A 13,830-nucleotide genomic window follows, 5' to 3' on the forward strand; every position below is an offset into this window, starting at 1 on the left:
TGCTCTGAGTTCTGCCTCTAGCCTGCCCAACTCCTCTCCTTCCTAAAGAGCATCACTGCTCCCACCTTCAGGCCCTGGACCACCAAGGTCTGGGGTCATCTTTATCAGGGAGATGGTATGTAAGAGGTTACCTGGCTGAGACGGCCATCACCGAGTTTTAGACATTTGCTGCTGCCCTGGGTCATCTCTGCTGCCAGGGCTGCCTGGGGTCAGGAGCATCCTTCCCAACTTGACCCAACACCTTGCTTGGAATGCTACTCCTGCAGATGCCTGATTTTGTGTCACCTTCCTGGTCCTGGCCCGTGGCTTTGCTCTAATGACAAGGTCCTGGGCTGCTTGCCTGGTTGTTGGCCACTCACACTACCTAGACCACCTACCCTACCTAGACCACCCATGGCCTGACTTTTGGGACCTGTGTGTCCCCTGATTTCAGCCTGACCACTGCGCTAGGCAGCTTCTAAAATGGCTCCCAGAGATTCTGCCTCCTGGAACCCACCCAGGGCCTCCTAAGGAAAAGAGCACTGCAAACATGATGGTAGTCAGCCTGAGACTAGGTTACAGAAGACTGACTTCTGCTTTGCTCACACACTCTCTCTCCCCACGCCATACCCTCACCCCAACCCCAGCTCCCTATGGAAAGGCCCTTACGGCAGGGAACTGTAGGGGGCTTCCAAATGGTAGCCATCAAGGAACTGAGGTCCTTAGTCCAACAGTCTATAAAGAACTGAATCCTGCCGATGACCAGTGAATGAGTTTGGGAGTGGATCCTTCCCCAGATGAACCTGAGATGACTTTGGCCTTGGCCAACATCTCAGCTGCAGCCTGTGGGACTACCCCGAGCTGGGGGACCCAGCTCAACCTCATCGGGATTCTTGACCCATAGAAACTGAAGGATAATGTGTGTCTTGAGTTGCTCCGCTTCAGAGTAGCTGTTATGGAGTAACAGATAACTGATGGAACCACTGACTACAGTCTCCCCGAGGTGTGCCTGTCTGTGCCTTAACCTCCCAGCCCTGATGAAAGGGCTCTACGTAACACTGAAAAGACTGAATGCCTTTACACAAGATACGCCGGAGCACAGCCGGACGATCGTGCTGCCAGTCAGCGGAAGGTGGGATTATTCTTTTAGAAGTACATTCTCAACCAGGGGGCGATTTTGCCAACGAGGGGACAAAAACTGGTTCTCGGGAGAATCTTACCCTTTTTATGCATAAAGCACAGATACACACGTAACACAAAGACAGACAATATACTTCTGGTATTAAAATTTCACGACGGGGGAGAGGTGATCATGATAAAAAGGTTGAGAAAACACTGCTTCAGGATGAAAAATCTAGCTGCCCCGTGCAGGCTGGGGTGCTACCGAGAAGAGCAAGATAGCAGAAGCATCAGAAGCAGGACAGGAGATTAGGAAAGATCTAACAAGAAGGCTTCCAGAAGCCCACGTGTGCCTGCCCTTCCTGGGGGCTCTCCTGGCATCCTGTACCCCCACCTCGTGGAATTTAGCCCACTGTTTAATTTCCTTTTCACTTGTCAGTATATCTGTAGGGAGCACGGACTAAGCCAGCCCAGGCCTGGCACACAATAGGGGGTCAAAGGAAGACCTCTGTCTGCAGCTGGTGGTGCCGAGGGCTGTTTCCCCCAGGCTCCAGGAGACTGTATCAGCACCCGAGGCCCGGCCCCAGCTCTGTGCTCTGCTCTGCCTTGGGATGCTGGGACTTGCTTTCATCTCCAGATCAGTTGGGAAGGAGTTCTCCTTCTCTCTGTTCTGTTCCCTGGCCTGGGATGATGAGCGTTAGTGATACAAGATCTTCTCCCTCAGGGGAGACACACATGCTGCACCCAGAACCTCAGGCCCAGTGGCTGAGCCCTGCTCCTCCTGCCAGGCTCAAATCCTCTCCCCAGGGCCCCATGCGCTGTGCTGGGGTCTTCCTTCCTGTGGCTTCCCCACCCAGTTCACAAGACACTCTTGGGCACAGAAGAGACTGCGGGTCCTGCACCTTGCTCTCCCCGTCTCTGGAGATACTCTCTCCACCCCCAGGTAAAGTGACAGGTGCAAATCTATCCCAGGATGAGCTGGGGTCACTTACCTCACAGCTCCCCCACGGTGAATCTGATCATGAAGTCCCCACTCCCAGATGACCACCACAATTTGAACATGTAAATTCTGAACAACTTAAAAGATCTCACTGCTTAATGGTAATGCTTCATGGACATGTTCACCTCTAAGACAGATAAATAGGTAGACAACCCAACAACCACATGACAACTCAAACCCACTTGAACTTGAGGTGAGAATGAGGATAAGCATGTCATTAAGATGTGAGCTGGGCATCCACCTTTGTCCTCCTGTGAAGACTCAATATGCTCGGACTCAGATCAAACGTCTTGGCCCCAGCACTCATGGGCTGTGTAACCTTGGGAAAGTTTATTAACTTCTCTGAGCCTCAGTTTCCACATCTATAAAATAAGGATAACAGTCATATCTCCTCATAGGGTTGTTGAGAGGATGGAATAAAGTGATGCATGTAAAACATTTTGAATGATGTCTAGCATATACTAAGCTCTCCCATAAACGTTACTTCCATTGACCAGTGGGTCCCAGCATGGTAAACGCTCTCACATATGTTACAGCGGCAGGCGCAGAGTGTGTTTCCTACCCCAGTTATTCTTCTCTCCTTTCTTCCTTGCTGGTAGAAGCGGCTTCCCATGTTAGCTTTTGGAAATGCTGAACATTCATTTCCCCAGATTGCCTCCCAGAAGAGACAGCCACAGGCCAGTTCTGGTCAATGAAATGTAAAGGGAAATCTGCAGGAGGTATCTAAGAAATGTTTCTTCCTTGATCAGAGTGTGTGAAAAGATTCCTTTCCTTTCATGCTTTGGGTGCTCTGGTATAAAGATGTGATGCTTGAAGCTGAAGCAGCCATCTTGCCACCATGAGGGGAAACTCACATGGATTGCAGAGATCTGGACTCAACACCTGACACCATTGATCCTACCCTTGAACCACTTACCTCCTGCCTTCTCTTTAACTAGAACAATTCAAAATCCTTCATTTTAAAGCTGATATGAGTCTCACTTTCTGTTATTTACAGCCAAAAGCACCTTACATGTCTTAAAAGGAGCTTAAGTAATATTATAAGCTAAGGAAAGCTTACAGGGTAACTTAACCCTGTGACAGAAGTATTGTTCCTATTTCATAGATGAAGAAGCTAAAAGCAATGTGGCAGGAGTTTTGAAGATCAGTTACCTAACTTAATCCTCATAAAAACTCTGTGAGGCAATTCTTATCTCTACGTACAGATTTCTTCACAAGTTCAGGTTAAATAATGCCAAATTTACACAATTAATAAATGGAAGAGTCAGGACTTAAACCCAAGTCTCTCAAATGTAAATACAATGTTCTTCCCAATGTTCTTTGGTGCTACTGGTCCGCACTAAAATCTTTTGGACGTAGTATTACACTGCCAATGCTGAATAAGTAAAAACTTGGTCATCCTAACTCAGGTCATGCCAACCTGAACATAATTATGTTCGTTGCTTAGAAAGTACATTTGCTAACTAAATATTAGCCATAATAAAAAAGAACGGTGGTGACAGCTGGATGAAATTCACAGTCCTAAGACCCATGTGCCAATGTATATTTCTGTCTTTAGGCCCTTGGAGAATTTATATTCCTGATCCGCACTTCAATTGCTAATTGCCAAGCGTCTGTTCTTTTTAAATCTTTATTATTTTTTATTCTCTCCCAGATGTTGAGTTGAGCAGCAGTGATTTCAGAAATTCAGTGAGACGTCCAGCTGCCGAGTTTGGGAAGTGTCCATGTTTTGTTTCTTTTCAATCCTTCAACTTGAATTTATGATGAGGTTTTGATGAATAGTACCCTTCTCTCAGCCCTGCCCTCTTTGCATGTGTCTGAGTCTGCGATATCGTTGGTCTAATTATGCGGATGTGTCTCTTGTTGGAAAATTTATGTGACGACTGTTGCCAAGAACCAGGAGCCAGAACTAGGGATTTGTGGTCTAAACATCCTTGACTCCACTCTCGGCAGTATATCCAAAGTGAAGTTGGTGAGACCAGGTAGCTCATTAATTTAGAGCTCCAACAAGTTGAGAGTCTGAGAAAGTCAGCCCTGCAGGGAACTGCAGATTTATGATGGGAACCAAAGACTTGGAAGGTCAATCAAGATCAGGAGAAAAGGAAGGGGCTGGGTATAGGAATGGAGGGAAAGAAAAGGTGGGTGCATGGTTGGGTGTACTTACTATATTTACATAGATAGGACTTTACAGCTTGGGTCTTTGTCACCCAGAGACTGCTGGCACTGTCTAATAAACCTGGCTAAGTTCACTCACTTCTTGGCTTTCCAATTTGATTTTGAATTCCTTGAAGTCAAGAGTTTTTCTAGTGATCTTTTGCTGTGTAACAAATCACTCCAATATTCAATGGATTAAAATAAAACTAGTCATTTCTCAGAGTCAGGAATTTAGGAAGTTCTTACCTGGATGGTTCTGGCCTCGGTCTCATGCAATTGCAATCAGACAGTGGCTGGAGAGCTGGGGGCTGGCTGGGCATCTTTCTTCAAGTGGTCTCAGGGCCTCCCATCTATGGGACTTTGGCCTTCCTAGAAGTATGGTGGCCTCAGGGGAGCTGCAGTGCTTATAGCTGAAAACTTCAGAAGTGAGTTTTCCATACAGGTGGCAGCTGTATCATTTGTTACGACTTTTCTGCCGTCCTCTATTGGTCAAAACAGGTACAAAAGCCCACCTAATTTCAAGAGAAGGGGACACAGACCCACTTTTTGATGGAGGGAGTGTCAAGGTTATACTGCAACAAGAGTTGATGGGATGGGAGACATTTTTTGATGGCCATAGTGGAACAATGCCTTCACAATACCAATCCCTTGATAAAATGTGGAACAAGACAAGGATGCTCACTCTCATCACTTCTATTCAACATAGTACTGGAAATCCAAGCCACAGCAATCAGACAAGGAAAAAAAAATAGAAAGGGTCCAAATTGGAAGGGAAGAGGTAAAACTCACTATATGCAGATAACTTGATACTATATATAGAAAACCCTAAAGACTCTACATAAAAACTACTAGAGCTGTTAAATGAATTCAGCAAGGCAGCAGGAACAAGATGAACATACAGAAATCTGTTGCATTTCTTTACACTAACAATAAAATATCAGAAAAGTAAAAAAAAAAAAAAACTTTAAAATCCACATCAAAAAATCAAAACAAAATACTTAAGAATAAATATGACCAAAGAAGTGAAAGACTTACACACTGAGAATTATAAAACATGGGTAAAAGAAATTAAAAATAATTTAAAGAAATGGAAAGATAGCCCACGCTCTTGGATTGGAAGAATTAATATTGTTAAAAAGGCCATACTAGGGAGGATATAGCTCAAGTGGCAGAGCACATGCTTAGCATGCATGAGGTCCTGGGTTCAGTTCCCAGTACCTCTCCTAAAAATAAAAACTAATTACCTCCCCACTCCCACCGAAAAAAAATAAATAAAATAAAATAAAATAAAATAGCCATACTATCCAAAGCAATCTACAAATTTAATGCAATCCCTATCAAATTACCGAGGACATTTTTCACAGAACTAGAACAAATAATCCTAAAATTTACATGGAATCACAAAAGATTCAGAATTGCCAAAGCAATACGTAGGAAAAAGAATAAAGCTGAAGGCATAACCCTCCCAGGCTTCAGATAATACTACAGAGCTACAGTAATCAAAACAGCATGGTACTGACACAAAAACAGACATATGGCTCAATGGAACAGACTATAGAGAGCCAAGAAATAAACCCACACGCCCACGGTCAATTAATCTTCAACAAAGGAGGCAAGAATATACAATAGAAGAAAGACAGTCTCTTCAGCGAGTGGTGTTGGGAAAGTTGGACAGGAGCATGTAAATCAATGAAGTTAGAAGACACCCTCACACCATACACACACATACAAAAATCTTCAAAATGGCTTAAAGACTTAAACATAACACAGGATTCCATAAACTTAGAAGAGAACATAGGCAAAACATTCTCTGACATAAACTGTAGCAATGTTTTCTTAGGTCAGTCTCCCAAGACAACAGAAATAAAGGCAAAAATAAACAAATGGGACCTCATCAAACTTGTAAGCTTTTGCATAGCAAAGGAAACAATAAACAAAACAAAAAGACAACCTACGGACTGAGAGAAAATATTTGCAAATAAGGGCTTAATTTCCAGAACATACAAATAGCTCATTCAACTCAATAACAACAACAACAACAACAACAACAAATCCAATAAAAAAAAATGGGCAGAAGACCTAAATAGACAATTCTCCAAAGACATACAGATGAATAATAAGCACATGAAAAGATGCTCAATATCACTAATTATTGGAGAAATGTAAATCAAAACCACAATGAGGTATCACCTCACACTGGTCAGAATGGCTGTCAGTAAAAACTCCACAAACAATAAACGCTGGAGAGGGTGTGGAGAAAAGGGAACCTTCTTACACTACCGGTTTGAATATAGTTTGGTGCAGCCGTTATAGAAAACAGCATGGAGATTCCTTGAAAAACTAAAAACAGACCTACCATATGATCCAGCAATCCCACTCCTGGGCATATATCCAGAGGAAACTCTAATTCCAAAAGATACATGCACCCCAGTGTTCACAGCAGCACTATTTACAAGAGCAAAGACATGGAAACAATCTAAATGTCCATTGACAGATGAATGGATAAAGAATGTGCAAATATATATAAACATACACACAATGGAATACTAGTCAGCCATAAAAAGAATGAAATGATGTCATTTGCAGCAACATGGATGGATCTAGAGATTGTCGTACTAAGTGAAGTAAGCCAGAAAAAGACAAATGCTGTATCATATCACTTATACGTGGAATCTAAAAAAGTGACACAAATGAACCTACTTACAGAACAGAAATAGACTCACAGACGCAGAAAATAAACTTATGGTTACAGGTGGGGGAATGGGGAGGGGAGGGATAAATTGGGAGTTTTGGATTTGCAGATACTAACTATATATGTATATATATTTCCTATATATATACACACACCATATGTTTATATACTATATATATTTATATTTATCTACTACATACAATAAAGAGATAAACGATATATATAAAATAGATAAGTAACAAGGTCCTACTGTATAGCACAGGGAACTATATCCAATTATCTTTTAATAACATATAACAAAAAAGAATATGAAAATATATATATAACTGAATCACTATGGTGTATACCGGAAACACAACATTGTAAATCGACTATAATTTTTAAAAAATTAAAAATAAATAAAAATTTTAAAATAATACAAATGAACTTATTTACAAAACAGAAAGACTCAGACAGAAAACAAACTTATGGTTATCAAAAGGAGGGGAAGGATAAGTTAGTTTAAGATTAGCAGATATGAACTACTATATACAAAACAGATAAACAACAAGGTCCTCCTGTATAGCACAAGGAACTATATTCAATACTTTGTAATAACCTATAACAAAAAATATGAAAAAGAATATATATATAACCGAATCACTATGCTGTACACCAGAAACTAACACATTGTAAATCAACTGTACTTCAATAAAAATAAACAACACCTAGCCCTTCATTTCTCTTTATAGATTATTTATTGTTTACCTCTCCCACAGGGCCTGTCACTATGCTTATGTTACCCTAAGTACTCAATGGATGGTGACTGCTTGATGCAATTCAGTGCAACAAATCATTTATCTACTTATTATGTGTCTGCTACTCATTCATTTCCCAACAAGACACCACAGCGCTGAAGGCTGCCTGCCCCTATAAACCCTACTGAGAGAGGCTGGTGGTCAATGAATAATCAAGAAATACATTGGGATAAGTTGTGTGAAGAGGGCGGAAAAAACTATGGAGTTAGAAGTTGAGTATTTAATGGGGCAGAGAGTGAATTGCATTCAGGGGTGAGCATGGCCAGAGAAGGCTTCCTGAGGACTCTGCCTGGGAGGCAGAGGCAGAGCCGTGTGCCAGGTGCAGGCACTAAAGGAAGGCGGGAGGCCTGGGCCCAGGTGGGCGGAGCTCACCGGCGGCAGCTGGTGCTTGTTCAGGCGGCTGGGGACAATTTTAGCCACCCCCTCATGGGGGACGGCGGGGGTTATGTCGGTGAGGGTTCAGCCTGGAAAGTGGAAGCCACTCAGGTAGTTAAGGGAAGAAGCTGTTCACTGGAGGGAAAGAGAAGCGTGGGGCGGGAAATGACCGGGCGTGGGGAACACGCGGGATGGTCTCACCTACGTTCTCAGCAGCCGGCGGCCCCCAGCGGGGCGAGCTCCAGAAGGTGACTCAGGAGTGAGGGGCGTCCGCGGGGGGAGGCGAGGGCGCTGGAGAGCCGTGGCTTCTGCTGCTCTTCTCTCTTCCAAACACCACACCGGTGCCTCCGGAGACAGGAGGGAGGGGGCAGGGCACAGCCTTGGAAAAGAAATGCCGCAGATGTTGAGAATACAGCAAAAAGTAATTAGAACCTCCTGGAACCAAGATGGCGGAAGAATGGACTTCCGGTACATCTTGCGCCTCCTACGCTCATTTTACTACGCCAGCCGCTAAGTGACACCCCTCCAGGCGCCACTACGCTTCCCAGGCTGACGTAAAAGGACAGAAAGTGGGCGGGGCCAATTCCTGGAAATCCCCGCCTACTTTCCTGAAATAGAATATCCCTCCCACTTATTAGCATATGAAATTACCCAGCCCATAAAAACTAACCACCCCTTGCATCGGGGACCGCTTTCCCTTCTGAGACTGTCCCTATTTCTGCCTATGGAACGTGCATCTCACTAAATAAACTTGCTTTCACTTTACTACCGCTCACTCTTGAATTCTTTCCTATGGGAAGCCAAGGACCCTCCCTTGGCGAGGAGTGTCCCAGGGACTTACCTGAGACCTGGAACACAACCATTTTCCTGCCACAATCTCATTGGAACACCCTGGCAGGGAAACCCTATGGACAAGGGATTTGGGGCCATGAAGGGCCAGGCAGAGGACCCCTCACCTGGGGTTCCCATATGGGGGACCACAACCAGGGCTGGGCTGGGGTAAGGAGGCTCCCCCAAGCCACCCCTACCCTTGCACGGCCCTGAGAGTAACACCTCAGAATTTGTCCCCTAGTCCCAGTCCTGTGTAAGGTGGGATTGGAGCCCCTTTGGACTGGGAGAGGCACATACCACACAACAACCCCCAGCAAAGGCCTCGAGTAAAGGAAGGCTCTCTGGAGAAAGCGATGTCTAAGCTGAAAACAGGGCTAACCAGGGGGAGCGGAGAAGTCTTCTAAGGAAGGAGAGTAGTGTGTAGAAGATCCCAGAGACCTGAGGGAGACACTTTAACAAAATTGCTAAGTGTTCTGTGAGTCACACGGGGGACTGGCCTTTGCTGGTGTCTTCTATATGGTGCAGGTACAGAGCTGGTATTCTCTGGGTCCTGGTGAATGATCCCCCCGGGATATAGAAACATGGGCTACCTGTGAAGACTTGGAGGAGGGTAACCCACCTCCCACCTGACAGCATCCTAGTCACCTCCCACCTGAGGATGACAGCAACCCCCTGAAGGAACCTCCTGCTTCTGCCCCTGCGCCCCAGTCTACACAGCAACCAGAACTACCTAACTTAAAGTAAAAGCGATCGTGTCCCATGACAGAAGCCTCCTTAGAACCCTCCCATGGCCCCCTGTCTACTGGAGTAAAAACCTTTGTCCTTTAAGTGGCCTATAAGCCCTGCAGGGTCTCACCTCCCCCACATGCATCACAATTGGTTTTATTAAGGGCTATTTCTCTCTCCCCTTCCCCACCAGTCCATAAGCTCCTCGAGGGCAGGAATTTTTGCTTGTTTTGCACACTGCTCTGACCAATTGTTACCAGGCAGAAGCCCAAGGTCCGTGTGGCCAGAGTTTCTGATTTTTCAAGAGAAATTACACATTGGGATTTTTATGTCAAATTGGATATTTAAGTACTACCATGTAATAACATTTTTCAACAATATTGTGCTGAACATGTAAATGAGAGCCACGGATTTCCAATCTATGGTCACTGGCCCTGTGTAAAGAGGCAGCGGCCAGATTTGGAAAGCAGACTCAGAAAGGACAAGGCCCTGAGAAGATGGGGTGGAGTTGTGGGTGGGAGGCCCCTTGTTGACATGCTTGGTGATGGCCACTAGGGGGAGCGCCCCAATTCCTCCCCTCAGGTCACACCTGGCCATTCTCCACCCAAGGGAGGAAACTGTTGATGCAACCAAAACCAGAAAACATTGGTGGGAGGTCCCCAGAGGGAGGTGCATCTTGTGTGAAAAGCAAAGTGGTCCAAGGCTCTGGGGTCCACGTGGCCAGGTCTGTTAAGTCTGCTCTTGGGATTTCTCTTAGGCTCTCCCCCTACTGGAATTTTTCTGGATCCTCGATCTGAATTCCTGCCTCTGAAACCCTAGGTGCCCAGATGCACCAAGGCATTGTCTACCTACAAAGCCAGGCAGGGGCAGGGCACATGCTGCTTGTCAAGAAGGCCTGGGCTTGGTTACTGGCCCAGTGCCCTTCTGTCTCATAATTTCCAACAACTTGTCGAGGAACATGGTATCTCCATTTTCGTAGACAAGGGCAAGTGACCAGAGAAGTGACAAACCCAAGGCTGCACAGTTGTGAGCAGTGGGATTTGATACAAACCCTGGGCCATCTGCCTGATGCCAGAGCCCATGTTCTGACCACCCCACCGCTCTGCCCAGGAGGAAGGCATGAGCGAGTCATAAAAGAATCAGACTGGCAGGACTGCAGGGACCTTTAAAGTCACTGAGTCCGTTGCCCCCCTGACATGGGACTCTTTTTATTTTATTTTTAATATTCTAAGACAGAAAATAAATGTAGTTTATTTAAATATTGCTTGTTAGAAACATGGTCAGTTTAGGGAGTATTCATCCAAAAACTTGAGGCAAATTCTATGTGCTGATGCATAATTTATAGTAAGATCAATCCCCGTTTATCATATGGAAAGGTACAGAATGTTCATTTAAGCTTCTTTTTTTGAAAAAAAAACAAAAACCAATTTTGAGACCTATTTTTATTGCTTCTAGCTGTTGGTCACTAGTGATAGGTCCTGTGAATAAATCCAGCAAGATGTCCACCCCGCCGTGTCTTTCTGACTAGCTCTAATCAGAGCTTTGTCTCCCTGTGACCCAGGACCCCAGCCGCGGGACGACGTCATGCTCTTTCCGTGGGGAAGTCTGCTCTGTGTTTGACCAAAGACTACAGCACAGGCATGAAGCCCTCCTATCTTCCTGAACAACACATCCTTTATTTAAAAGGACCCCATTGAGGAAAAATATCCAACACTGGGATTTGAATCAAGATCAGGGGAGGCAGGAGCTGAGCCTGACAATGGTAGGGGTCGGTCGTTGTGGGTCCGGAGCCAGCATCTCCCATGATGGTGAGCCCCAAGAAGAGCAGGGTCAAAGAAAGGTCATCAGGCCTGACCTTTGGGGAAGGGGGTTTTTGAGCGAGCTTCCCTGCCAAGGTTCTCAGTCTTTGAGAAAGACCTGACGCTGGTCTGGCTCCTTCTTCCCGCCAGCTGCAGACCGTCAGGCCTCTCCCCCGGAGCTCTCGGGCTCCTTCGGTCTGCTCTTGTCTGCTCAGCCAAAGGAGACATCACTTGCTGGTGCCACTTGACAGAGCGATCACAGGCCCCGCGGATGCAGATGCGTGGAGGGCGGGCGGTGGGCGTGGGGGTGGGGAGCAGGCCAGATCGGATCAAAGCTGGTGGAGATCCAGTCCGTCTCTCCCACTGGCCTCACTTGCACACTTTAACTCAACTTGCCGAATTACACGAGGTCAGTTGCTAAACCCTCCTTCCAGAAAGGCGCCCAAGAGACAGCCCTCTCTGTCAATACGCTAATCAGATCCAGCGAGAAGTTGCTCCGGCACCTTTCCCCTAAATGGCATAATCCCGTTTCTAATTTACTGATTATGCAATAAGAAAATGTCTTCGTTAATTTCATAAGAAAAGCGCATTAGCCTACTTAGAGAGCTCATGCTTCCTTCTGAGATCATGAATAATCTCAGTTCCCGTTAATAAATGGAACCCATAAGGAAAATCAAGAGTAATTACTGTGTTTATTAACATTCGGTGATTAACATTTCAAAAGTAATTTAAATAAATACAGTGCAAATCTGAGGGGGACCCCCAAGGTAGTGATCGGTATGGAGTAAAACAGCCCTCACTGGAATCTGGACAACTTAAAATTCACGCTGTCCAAGGTGGCTGTCACCAGTGTCCAAGAATCTCAGGTTACGGAGAATGAATGGGTCCAGGGTCGCTCCCACAAGTATTTCCCCTCCACAGGCCACAGGAGCCTGGAGACGACTGTCCTTCCCCTGACATCCTACTCCTCCAGGGTCTTTGGTGACAGTTAGGTGGGAGCAGATTCCACAACAGCAGGTGGAGACCCTTGGGTGGGTGTACAAGGTACAGTCTTCTTTCTTTTTTAATTAAAAAAAAATTTTATTGACATGTAGTTGATTTACAATGTTTGTTTCAGGTATACAGCAAAGTGATTCAGTTGCACATATACATACCTATATATATTTTTTCTTTTCAGATTCTTTTCCATTATATGTTATTACAAGAAACTGAATGTAGTTCCTAGTGCTGTACACAAAGTTTTATTTCTTAACTGGCTTTGTTCCAAATTTCCTACGCCACTGTGACAGGCTGAATAATACCCCTTTGCCCCTCAAAAGATATCTACATCCTAATCCCTGCTGCTTATAAATACATTTGTTTGGTTTAAAAAAAAAAAAGAAAGAAAGAAAGAAAGAAAGAAACTTTGTAGATGTGATTAAATCCAAGATCTTGAGTTGGGGAGATTATCCTGGATTATCCAGGTGGGCCCTGAATGCCATCACATGCATTCTTATAAAAGGAAGGTAGAGGGAGATTTTACTACACACAGAAGAGGAAAAAGCATGTGAGCAGGGAGGCAGAGATTGGAGTGACGTGACCACAAGCCAGGGGAATAGCCACAGCTACCAGAGAAGCCGGAAGAGGCTGGGAACAGATTGTCCCCTCCAGCCTTTGGAGGCTGCAGGGCCAGGCCAGTGAAACTGATTTCAGACTTCTGGCTTTCACCACCATGAGAGAATGAATGTATGTCCTTGTGAGCCACCGAGTTTGCAGTGATTTGTTAAAGCAGCCGTGGGACATTAATAAAGCCACCTTCATGATTTTTACCACACCTTGTGCTAGCAAAAACCTCATGAAATCATGTTTGATGCTCATCAAAATATTCAACTTAACATCATTTTAAGTGCTCATCCCTATGCCCCCTGCAATTACCTAATAAATCACCAGACCCCCAATGGAAGTGCCCCCTCACTTCATGAAACACTGACCCAGCTCTGCACAGCTTAGGAAGGATCCACGGTGCAGCTGGGCTTTCAAAACCACTCCATTAAGTTCAAATTTCACTTGAAAATAATCAGAAAAAAAGAATAAAGAATCAGCCCCTTTAAAAATAGAAGCCATTTCTCCAGCAAATTTTCGCAGAGTCAGATTTTTAAACGCAGAATTGAGCAGAATCTTAAATCATTCTTGGTAGAGTTACTAACATGTAGATAAGGACACTTAAAGGGGAAGGAGGGAGCCATAGAGTGTGCTAGCAGGGGGCTGGAGCTGGTGGCTCATCTAGCTAACAGGAATCTCATTTCCCCTGCTTGAACCTGAATCGCGGGTCTCCAGGTGCTTCTCTTTTCTCTGCCTCAGGACAGAGGAATGTGTAGG

The 13,830-nt window shown here is 45.1% G+C and overlaps 1 long non-coding RNA gene across 1 annotated transcript in view; it reads right to left on the reverse strand.

The window, feature by feature from the left end:
- The window catches only part of LOC123619926 (uncharacterized), a 58,437-nt gene that overhangs the window by 31,220 nt on the left and 13,387 nt on the right, over nt 1-13,830 (reverse strand). Inside the window, exon 2 of the long non-coding RNA XR_012499362.1 lies at nt 8,318-8,495. This is a non-coding gene — a long non-coding RNA (uncharacterized LOC123619926). The remainder of the gene's footprint in view (nt 1-8,317; nt 8,496-13,830) is intronic.

The sequence above is a fragment of the Camelus bactrianus genome, chromosome 16 (genome assembly GCF_048773025.1).
Source record: "Camelus bactrianus isolate YW-2024 breed Bactrian camel chromosome 16, ASM4877302v1, whole genome shotgun sequence".
NCBI classification, from domain to species: Eukaryota; Metazoa; Chordata; class Mammalia; order Artiodactyla; family Camelidae; genus Camelus; species Camelus bactrianus.